The 13,113-nt window shown below is 45.5% G+C and overlaps 1 non-coding gene across 1 annotated transcript; it reads right to left on the bottom strand.

Moving 5' to 3' along the window:
- Window positions 1-367: 367 nt before the first annotated feature.
- trnas-gcu (transfer RNA serine (anticodon GCU)) lies at window positions 368-449 on the bottom strand. Its single transcript has one exon. It is a non-coding gene; the product is annotated as a tRNA-Ser (tRNA).
- Window positions 450-13,113: the final 12,664 nt, after the last annotated feature.

The following is a 13,113-nucleotide window of genomic DNA, read 5'->3' as shown; positions in this document are numbered from 1 at the left end:
TGTGCATCACCTTAACCATCTGGTACAACCCCTTTACTTCATGGAACTTTAATATCTGATCTTGTCACAGACAAGTAGCCGAAGCACCCCACCAATGTACAATCAGGAGGACGTTCATCCACGAGAGGTGGCAGAAGTTAATAATGGGAGAAGTGAACCCGGTAACCTCGATTGCTCAGTGGGTAGCCGAAGAAGAATTGGTGGCAATGTGGGGTTAAGCCCCAAACACGTCTGCCTCCGTTCGTGCCTCCATTCGTCCCTCCTCTAACCCAACTCGATGCAAGTGGCCTGACAACTTGGAATAGTTTGTCACATCAGTGATTGCAGATCCATCGTGTAAAAATGAATCCCACTTCCGAGAAACAATAGACGAGGATGGGATTCGAACCCACGTGTGCAGAGCACAATGGATTAGCAGTCCATCGCCTTAACCACTCGGCCACCTCGTCGCACAACTTTTTGCGTCAATACGTCTTAATTCGTTTTGCATCCATGAACTGATGGCAATTATATGCCTCTTTCTATTCAGCCAGGTGTTTGACGAGGGAAATGCAGTGGTGGTGGTACAGTGGTGAGCAACGCTGCTTTTGAGACCGTTGAATCCGGTTCCATTCCCGACCATCGCAGTAATAGTTGAATCGGATATTTTTGCGCGACATTCTGAGTTTCAAACTGAGGAAGACTGGTCAACTGTTTCTCATTCAGAATTTATGCGGATTATCTAAGTGAGGTGTTTCAGATGCGAAAAGGTGTAGATACTGTAGACGTGGAGTTGATGTTACCTGTTGTGGGGTAGTCTAAAACGAGAGGGTCATCATCTTAGAATATGAGGCTGCAAATTTAAAAAAGAAAAACTACTTCTCCCAAAGGGTTGTAATTCTGTGGAATTCACTTCCTCAGAGTGCGGTGGATGCAGGGACAGTGAGAAAGTTCAGGAGGACTTAGAGAGACTTTTATTGGTAATGAGTTGAAGAGTTCTGGAGAACGGGCAGGACGGTGGTGTTGAGGCCATTATGTTTGATCAGGCAAGATCACATGGAAGGTTTTACGCCCAAGAGGCTAAATTGCATATCCCAGCTCCAATGTTATGTGTTCTCGGGAGGAGGTGTTCTGGCTGATATCTCAATCGATCTCTTGTTCCGTAACATTTCAGGTAGCAGATGATGAACATTTCAGTCATGATCGAATGGTGGGCAGACTCGATGGGTCGAATGGCGTAATACTGCTCATCTATCTGATGAATCTATCGTTTGCGCCGCTTCATGACTTTCAAACTGAGGGAAAGAAATAGTTTCCCACTCAGAATGTGTGCGCAATTATGGGAGGGGAGTGAATTAAGTAACTTTCTCGTCATTTTCTAAAGTGGTTTCAATATGGAAAGTGTTCGATTATTCACAACCCCAAGCCCCAAACACTAAAAATCACAGCATTTTTCCGTCACCCTCATGAAGTGGATCAAACAGAGACACAACAGATACGTTACAGACGAGGATTGGATTCGAACTCAAGTGCGCAGAGCACAAAGGTTTCTTGTGCATCCCCTTAAACACGTGGTACAACTCCTTTACTTCATGGAACTTTAATATCTGACCTTCTCGCAGACAAGTGACCGAAGCAACCCTCCAGTGCACAAACAGGCGGATGTTCATCCAGGAGAGATGGCAGAAGGTAATTATGGGAGAAGTCAACCCGGTATCCTCGACTGTGCTGTGGGTAGCCGAAGAAGAACTGGTGTCAAAGAGTGGTTAAGCCCCAAACACCTTTGCCTCCGTTCCACCGTCCTCTAACCCAACTCGATGCAATCAGGCCTGGCATCTTGGAATAGATTGTCACATCAGTGATTGCATATCCATCTTGGAAAAGGAGGCCTACTTCAGAGAAAAGTGGATTTAAAACAACGAGGATGGAATTCAAACACACATCTGCAGAGCACAATGGATTAGCAGTCCAGCGCCTTAACCACTCGGCCACTTTGTCCCACAAGGGCACACGTCAATATGCCTTAATTCGTTTTGCATCCATGAACTGATTGAATGTATCAGCCTCCTTCTATTCCACCTGGTATTCAAAATTGGAAATGCAGCGATGGTGGGAGAGTGGTGAGCAAAGTTTTCTTCCAAGCAGTTGTCCTGGTTCGATTACCGGCCATTGAATCGGATGTTATCGTGCAACATCGTGAGTTTCAAACTGACGAAGACTGGCCAACAGTTTCACACTCAGAATCTATGCGCAATTATCTAATTGAGGTGTATCAGATGCCAAAAGGTATGGAAAAAGTTGACGTGGAGCTGTTGCTTTCTCTTGTGGGGCATTCTAAAAGGCGAGGTCATGATGTTAGAATCAGAGATTGCAATGTGCAAAAAGATTTGAGGAAAAACTACTGATCCCAAAGGGTTTATGATTATCGGTACCCCAGATTGCGTTGGATGCAGGGAGAGTGCGTAAGTTTAAGGAGAAGGTAGAGAGATTTTTATTGGTAAGGAGTTGAAGGGATACGGAGAACGAGAAGACGGTGGAGTTGACGCCAGGATGGGATCAGCTAACATCACATGGAAGGTGTTAGGCTCAGGAGGCTAAATTGCCTACTCCCGCTTCGAGGTCATGCGTTCTAGGGAGAAGGTGTTCCTGCTGATAACGCAATCGACCTCTTTGTAACATTGTAGGTCGCAGATGGGGAAGATATCAGCCATGATAGAATGGCGGGCAGACTCGATGGTCTAATGGCTGAATTATGTTTCTTTATTTTATGAACTTATCTTTTGCGCGACTTTGTTAGTTTCAAAATGCGAGGAAGAAACAGTTTCCAACTCAGAATTTATACGCAATTAGGGCAGGGAGTGAAATAAGTAACTTTCTCACCTTTTTATAATGTGGTTTCAACATGGACAGTGTTCGCCGAATTCACCACCCGCCAAGCCCGTGAACCAAAGCAAAAAATCACAGCATTTGTACTTCATGCTCATGAAGTGGACCAAACAGAGACACAACAGACACATTACAGACGAGGATGGGATTTGAATCCACGTGTGCAGAGTACAATGGATTATTGTGCGTCTCCTTAATCACATGATACAACTCATTTACTTCAATGAAATTTTTATATGCGATCTTATTCCAGGCAAGTAGCCAAAGAACCCCTCCAGTCTACAAACAGGAGGAGGTTCATCCTGGAGAGGTGGCTGAAGAGAATTATGGGAGACGTCATCCCGGTAACCTCAACTGTACTGTGGGTAGCCGAAGAACTTGTGTCACGATGCGATTCCACTGACAACGTATCCACCGGCACATATAGTGACGAAGACTGACAGGTTCAGAATGTCTCTTACACTCTCACACATTACCCGAGAGTGACAGGAACCCCCCATTTACAAACGGGACCAGAGAAGGGCAGAGAGAATGCACCTCACTCCCACATACAACATGTTGACGGATTCAACACAACCAAAATATAAGAAAAGATCATCACCACATATTATCTTCTTCGAAATCCCGCCGTCCCAACTTTAATATAATAAAAACAATTTTTATCAGTTGTGTCTCACTCTAATTTGTGAACTTCGCTCTACCAGAGTGTGTTGACATCTACTGGCCACGACACAGAACCGCAACAGAGCGGGGGAGATTCACATGAAGTGTCGGTGATAGAATGTGATCGGGTGGACGGAGAGGTGTTAGAAGTATGTAAAATGTAAACAATCGATATTCATGCATTTCCCAATGGAATTGGTGGAATTTGGAAGTGTTTATCTTGAGGATCAACTGAGCAGAGACTTTAAAGCATTTTATCTGTGGTTCCCTCTGTGTGAGCTTTACAATGTTGTACTGTGTCATGCTGTCTCCTTCATTCCTGGGACGAGACTGCAAGAAGGATTCTGAAAGGTATTTGCTGCAAAGCAAACAGGAACGTGCGTTATGTTTACTTTTGCTGTGAGGTAGAATGTAAATAGCAGAGAATAGCCTCGATTCCTCGACCTCGGGCTAATGGCCCAGCACGCTTCCGCTGCGGCACTCTGCTCCTTAAACCAGGAGCTACAACATTACTGCCTGGCTGTAGCCACACAACTATTCACTTCCGCATTTGTTCTTTCAACAAGAGCACACGTTTGAGCACACTGATTCTGGTCAGCATAGTTCAGATAATTTACTTTCGTGCTGAACGGTTGTTCTGTGAAGGGGATGTGATTTATTCTGTGACGTTGTTCTGATGAGAAAGTGGGGAATGACTGGAATCACCTTCATAGAAGGAAGTTCGGGGCGGCAGTTTCACCTCTCTGGAAACATTGATCACGCTGTTACTGATTTCTTCAAGCTTTGCTTCAAGTCCGACCCCAGAGAAGATCAACTGCGAGCAAAGTGGCGCAGCGGACGTGTGCTGGACCCCTAGCCCAGAGGTCTATGAATGGAAACCATCCTCTGCTATTTATATTCTCACTCACACCAAACGGAAACAAGTTGCTATTTGTCAGCAGCACATCTGCCTTTTTCTTTATTAGTATCAAAGTTTTGCATTCAGTCTGATCCGCTCTTTGGCACCGCTTCTTCAGCTAACCACAGTACAGTCGAGGAGACTAAGTTGAGTTCTCCCAGAACATTCTTCTGGCTACTCTAGTGGATGAACGGTCACCTGTTTGGACACTGGAGGGGTTCTTCGGCTACTTGTCTTTGAAAGCAGCACCGGAAGCAGCTGTGGAGAGAGATTGCAGTCGCCAGAATGCAACTCTGCAATTGTATACTTCACGTCGCTCAGATCTTAGACTCTCAATACCTTCGTGTGAGGAGCAGTTGGAGCGGGAATTCGGTCCTTGTTGATTGGAGCAAACTGATCAATGCGGCAATGAGAAGCTCCTTAACCCCCAGCGGGTTGGATAAGGATGGCACTCAGATACAGGACTCTGGCTAGGGGTCAAAAGTAGGGAAAGTATCTATTGTTTGAAATAAATGACGATGAAGATAGAATTTATGTCGATTTGTGCATAGATCTTGTTTTGGACGACAGCCGAGTGGTCTAAGCTGCTGCGTTTAGATCGAAGTCTCTAATAGAGGCGTGGGTTCGACTCCCATTCCTGATATTGACTTTTTATTCATGAGGTTAAATTTCTCCAGCAAGATTTTCAACATCAAGAAGGTCCAATACCTCCCTTTCAGTGGAAAAGCGTTGGTCTCAGGACATGAGATTTCTGTTTAAATACGCACAGCAAGACCACACAGGCAAAAGCGCAGTTAATGCCTCGATAATCTGCTTCAGTGACTCTGGTTGAGGAATTAATATTGAGCACAGGACTCCGGGTAAAATTCGTCTCATCTTCTTGTAAATAGTCTGGCTGGTGAGAGTGTTCACATCCGTCCGAGAGGGGAAGTTGGAAATTCGGTTTCTATCGTGATTTACTGCTGGATAAAACGTTATTTCCTTATTGGCCCCCTGTGAGGTATTACTCGATATCGTTATTTCTCTATATTGACTCCCTGTTGGGTACTATTGGGTAACGTTTCCAGTCCAGCTTTGACAAATGGTCACCTGGACTCGAAACGTTAGCTCTTTCCTCTGCCTACAGATGCTGTCAGATCTGCTGATACTTTAAAGCATTTTCTCTGTGGTTCCCTATGTGTGAGCTTTACAATGTTGTACTGTGTCATGCTGTCTCCTTCATTCTTGGGACGAATGTCGGGATGAGACTGCAAGAATGTTTCTGATAGGTATTTGCTTCAAAGCAAACAGGAACGTGCGTTATGTTTTCTTTTTCTGTCAGGGAGAATGTAAATAGCAGAGAATAGCCACGATTCCCTGACGTTGGGCTAATGCCCCAACACGCTTCCGCTGCGGCACTCTGCTCCTTTAACCAGGAGCTACGATTTTACTGCCCTGCGGTAGCCACACAGCTATTCACTTCCTCATTTTTTTCTTTCAACTAGAACACACGTTTGAGCACAGTAATTCTGGTCAGCAAATTTCAGATAATTTACTTGCGTTCTGAATGTTGTTCTGTGAAGGTGATGTGATTTCTTGTGTGACGTTGTACTGATCATAAAGTGGGGAGTGACTGGAATCACTTTCATAGAATGAAGTTCGGGGCGGCAGTTTCAGCTCTCTGGGAACATTGATCACGCTGTTAGAGATTTCTTCAAACTTTGCCTCAAGTCCGACCCCGGACAGGGTCAAGCACGAGCAGCGTGGAGCAGCGGCCCATAACCCAGAGGTCGATGGATCGAAACCATTCTCTGCTATTCATATTCTCACTCACACCAAACGAAAACAAGTCGCTATTTGTCAGCAGCACATCTACCTTTTTCTTTATCAGTATCAACGTTTTACTTACAGTCTGATCCGCTCTTTGACACCTGTTCTTCAGCTACCCACGGTATAGTCGAGGTCACAAAGTTGACTTCTCCCAGAACACTCTTCTATTGCTTCTCCTGGATGAACGTTCTCCTGTTTGGACACAGGAGGGATTCTTCGGCTACTTGTCTGTGAAAGCAGCACCGGGAGCAGCTGTGGAGAGAGATTGCAGTCGCCAGGATGCAACTATCCAATTGGATACTTCACGTCGCTCAGATCTTAGGCTCTCGATATCTTCAAGTGAGGAACACGTAGAGCGGGAATTCGTTCCTGGTTGATTGGAGCAAACAGATCAGTGCAGAAATGAGGAGCTCCTTAACCCACAGCGGCCTGGACAAGGATGACACTCAGATACAGGACTCTGGCTTGTGTTCAAAAGTAGGATAAGCATATCTTGTTTGAAATGGAATGATGATGAAGATAGAATTTGAGTCGATTTGTGCACGAATCTTAGTTTCGGCGGCAACGCATCAGGGTGACCGAGCGGTCAAAGGTTCAGGTCGCAGTCTCTTCTGGAAGCGTGGGTGCGAATCCCACTCCTGATATTGACCTTTCCCCCACGAGGTTAAATTTCTCCAGCGAGATTTTCAACCTCACGAATGTCCAATACCTTCCTTTCAATGGAAAAGCGTTGGTCTCAGGACATGAGATTCCCGCTTAAATACGCACAGCAAGACCACACAGGCAAAAGCGCAGTTAATGACTCGATAATCTGCTTCAGTGACTTTGGTTGAGGAATTAATATTGATCCCTGGACTCCGGGCAAAACTCGTCTTCTCTTGTAAATAGTCCGGCAGGTTCGATTGTTCACATCCGTCCGAGAGGGTAAGATGGGAACTTGGTTTCTATTGTGAATTGTTGCTCGATAAAGCTTTATTTCCTTATATGCCCTCTGTGAGGTTATTACTGGATATCGTTATATACCTATATTGCCCCTTTGTGGGGTACTACTGGATATCGTATCCGGTCCAGCTTTGACAAAGTGTCATCTGGACTCGAAACGTTAACTCTTTTCTCTCCCTACAGATCTGGTCAGACCTGCTGAGAATTTAAAGCATTTTCTCTGTGGTTCCCTCTGTGTGAGCTTTACAATGTTGTAATGTGTCATGCTGTCTGCTTCATTCCTGGGTTTAATGTCGGGATGAGACTGCAAGAAAGTTTCTGATAGGTATTTGCTGCAAAGCAAACAGGAACGTGCGTTATTTTTACTTTTCGTGTCAGGGAGGATGTGAATAGCACAGAATAGCCTCGATTCCTCGACCTCGGGCTAATGACCCAACACGCTTTCGTTGCGGCACTCTGCTCCTTAAACCAGGAGCTACAACATTACTGCCCTGCGGTAGCCACACAACTATTCACTGCCTCATTTTTTCTTTCAACAAGAACACACGTTTGAGCACACTGATTCTGGTCAGCATAGTTCAGATAATTTACTTTCGTACTGAATGGTTGTTCTGTGAAGGTGATGTGATTTCTTCTGTGACGTTGTTCTGATGGGAAAGTGGGGAGTGACTGGAATCACCTTCATAGAAGGAAGTTCGGGGCGGCAGTTTCACCTCTCCGGGAACATTGATCACTCTGTTACTGATTTCTTCAAACTTTGCCTGTATTTATTGAACGAATACACAAACAATGAAGCGGGAGAATGGATTAAATCAGAGATTGGATATTCTTGTAACCAATATGGCTGTAATGGGAATCCTTCATTTTCCGATAGATCGGGATGAGCTGGGTCGCTCAGTCAAAAATCAGATATATGGGGATTTAAATGTGATTACTACAATGATAATATTTAACCATGTTAATGTTATTTTGCTCCAATTGAATCGTGTCACGAATACATCGTTACTTTGTTGCACAACTTGCTTTCAGCCAGGAGATGGCAGCAGTGCGCAATAGTTTGGGTCTCCTGTTTGTGCCCACAGATCTCGATAGGAATGGAGCTGCTGCTTCCCGGGGAGCTGCCAAGCAAGAGGCACAGATATTGACCAACTGCACCCGCTCCAAATAGATTCCCCAAATTACTGAACAAAACAAAAACAAGCGCAAATCATATTTTAAGAAACTATGACAGTGACTCTGAAAACAATACACCAACACCTCTGAAAGAATCGATTTGCTGTAACTAATTAAAGATGAACCGTTTCAACATCAGCCGGTATTCCTTACCAGTTCTCAGCCAGGCACCGACTGGTTAGAAGTTTGCTTCACATTTCAAGGTCAGACTCAATAAAATCAATCATAGGCCCATGATCTGCTTTCCTCCTGTTCTCAGACACATCCACTTTCTACAAGGGCGCACAAACTGGTTTTCAGAGTAAGAGTCAGACTGCAGTCACCTCGTTCTCTCTCGATCCCTTTATCCCAGAGCCACCTCACAACCAGGAATGGAACTTCACACAGAGCCAAGAATGGAATAGTTTGTCGATTCTTCCACTTTATCAGGACCGTCCATCACCAGGATGTATTCGTCCAAAAGAGTTGGGATGAAATAGAACATAGAACAATACAGCGCAGTACAGGCCCTTCGGCCCACGATGTTGCACCGAAACAAAAGCAATCTAACCTACACTATGCCATTATCATCCATATGTTTATCCAATAAACTTTTAAATGCCCTCAATGTTGGCGAGTTCACTACTGTAGCAGGTAGGGCATTCCACGGCCTCACTACTCTTTGCGTAAAGAACCTACCTCTGACCTCTGTCCTATATCTATTACCCCTCAGTTTAAAGTTATGTCCCCTCGTGCCAGCCATTTCCATCCGCGGCAGAAGGCTCTCACTGTCCACCCTATCCAACACCCTGATCATTTTGTATGCCTCGATTAAGTCTCCTCTTAACCTTCTTCTCTCCAACGAAAACAACCTCAAGTCCATCAGCCGTTCCTCATAAGATTTTCCCTCCATACCAGGCAACATCCTGGTAAATCTCCTCTGCACCCGCTCAAAAGCCTCCACGTCCTTCCTATAATGCGGTGACCAGAACTGTACGCAATACTCCAAATGCGGCCGTACCAGAGTTCTGTACAGCTGTAACATGACCTCCCGACTCCGGAACTCAATCCCTCTACCAATAAAGGCCAACACTCCATAGGCCTTCTTCACAACCCTATCAACCTGGGTGGCAACTTTCAGGGATCTATGTACATGGACACCTAGATCCCTCTGCTCATCCACACTTTCAAGAACTTTACCATTAGCCAAATATTCCGCATTCCTGTTATTCCTTCCAAAGTGAATCACCTCACACTTCTCTACATTAAACTCCATTTGCCACCTCTCAGCCCAGCTCTTGCAGCTTATCTATATCCCTCTGTAACCTGCTACATCCTTCCAAACTATCGACAACACCACCGACTTTAGTATCGTCTGCAAATTTACTACCCACCCTTCTGCGCCTTCCTCTAGGTCATTGATAAAAATGACAAACAGCAACGGCCCCAGAACAGATCCTTGTGATACTCCACTTGTGACTGTACTCCATTCTGAACATTTCCCATCAACCACCACCCTCTGTCTTCTTTCAGCTAGCCAATTTCTGATCCACATCTCTAAATCACCCTCAATCCCCAGCCTCCGTATTTTCTGCAATAGCCTACCGTCGGGAACCTTTTCAAACGCTTTGCTGAAATCCATATACACCACATCAACTGCTCTACCCTCATCTACCTGTTCAGTCACCTTCTCAAATAACTCAATAAGGTTTGTGAGGCATGACCTACCCTTCACAAAGCCATGCTGACTATCCCTGATCATATTATTCCTATCTAGATGATTATAAATCTTGTCTCTTATAATCCCCTCCAAGACTTTACCCACTACAGACGTGAGGCTCGCCGGTCTATAGTTGCCGGGGTTGTCTCTTCTCCCCTTTTTGAACAAAGGGACCACATTTGCTGTCCTCTTGCACTATTCCTGTAGCCAATGATGACACAAAAATCAAAGCCAAAGGTCCAGCAATCTCTTCCCTGGCCTCCCAGAGAATCCTAGGATAAATCCCATCAGGTCCCGGGGACTTATCTATTTTAAGCCTGTCCAGAATTGCCAACACCACTTCCCTACGTACCTCAATGCCATCTATTCTATTAGCCTGGGGCTCAGCATTCTCCTCCACAACATTATCTTTTTCCTGAGTGAATACTGACGAAAAATATTCATTTAGTATCTCGCCTATCTCTTCAGACTCCACACACAATTTCCCATCCCTGTCCTTGACTGGTCCTACTCTTTCCCTAGTCATTCGCTTATTCCTGACATACCTATAGAAAGCTTTTGGGTTTTCCTTGATCCTTCCTGCCAAATACTTCTCATGTCCCCTCCTTGCTCGTCTTAGCTCTCTCTTTATATCCTTCCTCGCTACCTTGTAACAATCCATCGCCCCAACTGAATCTTCACACCACATCTTCACATAGGCCTCCTTCTTCCTCTTAACAAGAGATTCCACTTCCTTGGTAAACCACGGTTCCCTCGCTCGACGCCTTCCTCCCTGCCTGACCGGTACATACTTATCAAGAACACGCAGTAGCTGATCCTTGAAAAAGCCCCACTTATCCAGTGTGCCCAACACTTGCAGCCTACTTCTCCACCTTATCCCCCAAGTCACGTCTAATGGCATCATAATTGCCCTTCCCCCAGCTATAACTCTTGCCCTGCGGTATATACTTATCCCTTTCCATCATTAACGTAAACGTCACCGAATTGTGGTCACTGTCCCCAAAGTGCTCTCCAACCTCCAAATCCAACATCTGACCTGGTTTATTACCCAAAACCAAATCCAACGTGGCCTCGGCTCTTGTTAGCCTGTCAACATATTGTTTCAGGAAACCCTCCTGCACACACTGTACAAAAAACGACCCATCTATTGTACTCGAACTATATCTTTTCCAGTCAATATTTGGAAAGTTAAAGTCTCCCATAATAACTACCCTGTTACTTTCTCTCTTATCCAGAATCATCTTCGCCATCCTTTCCTCTACATCCCTAGAACTATTAGGAGGCCTATAAAAAACTCCCAACAGGGTGACCTCTCCTTTCCTGTTTCTAACTTCAGCCCATACTACCTCGGAAGAAGAGTCCCCATCTAGCATCCTCTCCGCCACCGTAATGCTGCTCTTGACTAGCAGCGCCACACTTCTCCCTCTTTTGCCTCCTTCTCTGAGCTTACTAAAACACCTAAACCCCGGAACCTGCAACATCCATTCCTGTCCCTGCTCTATCCATGTCTCCGAAATGGCCACAACATCGAAGTCCCAGGTACCAACCCATGCTGCCAGTTCCCCTACCTTGTTTTGTATATTCCTGGCATTGAAGTAGACACACTTCAAACCACCTACCTGAACACTGGCCCCCTCCTGCGACGTCAAATCTTTGCTCCTGACCTCTATGCTCTCATTCTCCCTTCCCCTAAAACTATAATCCAGGTTCCCATGCCCCTGCTGCATTAGTTTAACACCCCCCCCCCCAAAGAGCACTAACAAATCTCCCCCCCCAGGATATTTGTGCCCTCAGGTTCAGGTGTAGACCATCCTGTCTGTAGAGGTCCCGCCTTCCCCAGAAAGAGCCCCAGTTATCCAGAAATCTGAATCCCTCCCGCCTGCACCATCCCTGTAGCCACGTGTTTAAATGCTCTCTCTCCCTATTCCTTATCTCATTATCACGTGGCACGGGCAACAACCCAGAGATAACAACTCTGTTTGTTCTAGTTCTGAGCTCCCATCCTAGCTCCCTGAAAGCCTGCCTGACATCCTTGTCCCCTTTCCTACCTATGTCGTTAGTGCCAATGTGTACCACGACTTGGGGCTGCTCCCCCTCCCCCCTATGGACCCGGAAAACACGATCCGAGTCATCACGTACCCTTGCACCTGGGAGGCAACATACCAAACGTGAGTCTCTCACGCTCCCACAAAATCTCCTATCTGTGCCACTGACTATAGAATCCCCAATTACTAATGCTCTGCTCCTCTCCCCCCTTCCCGTCTGAGCAACCAAATAGGGCTGAGTTTCACTGTGTATCCAATCAGTCCCCGGAGAAGCACGAAAACAGTGAGTGAGGGAGAGAGAAAGAAACAAAGAATCAGATAGAGAGATAAAATATGTTCCATTTCTAACACGATCTTTTAACCCAGAAATACATTCACCTGAATGAAACCGAACCACGTTTCCATTCGCTGCCGTTGCTGCTTCTCCTTCCAAACGTTGCAGGAAACGTTATTATTTATTGATTGTTGTTTTGAGTGCGAGCTTCTTCATATGTCGTTCAGTTTCCAAAACAAATGCTGACTAAATCTGATATAGGTTCAAACCGTTCATTTACAAACATTCCGATTCATTCTCGAGTCAGTGGCTTGCACGGGGAGTTTAGCAAACACTTCGAATCACAGTCGCTGCGAGCAGGGCTCGAACCAGCGCGGCGAAACCACATTGATTTCAAGTCCAACGCCTTAATCACGCGGCCATCGCACCTGCGTCTAGTGTGTCATTCACTAGTAATTTGGTCGATGGAATACATTCTAAAACCAGCCTGGAATCACTCCAGGAACTTATTGCATTCAAACGACCAACGGGGCCCGGGGTTTATGTGAGGAGGGGTTGAATCTTCGTGGAAAATGACCATTGGATTTGGAGAGAGGCCTTGAGAGACTCGAAAACCTCAGCTCCCGAAACGCACAATTCCACCGATTAAATAGATTGTGGAACAACATCAGTTACATTGGAAATATATTAGAAATTCAAATGGGACAGGACCACACTTTACAGTCTGGAAGAAAATTTAAATGAT

Source organism: Scyliorhinus torazame, chromosome 24 (assembly GCF_047496885.1).
Source record: "Scyliorhinus torazame isolate Kashiwa2021f chromosome 24, sScyTor2.1, whole genome shotgun sequence".
Classification (NCBI taxonomy): domain Eukaryota; kingdom Metazoa; phylum Chordata; class Chondrichthyes; order Carcharhiniformes; family Scyliorhinidae; genus Scyliorhinus; species Scyliorhinus torazame.
Note: the sequence above shows the minus strand (reverse complement) of the source record. Positions and strands in the feature narration are given on the sequence as shown.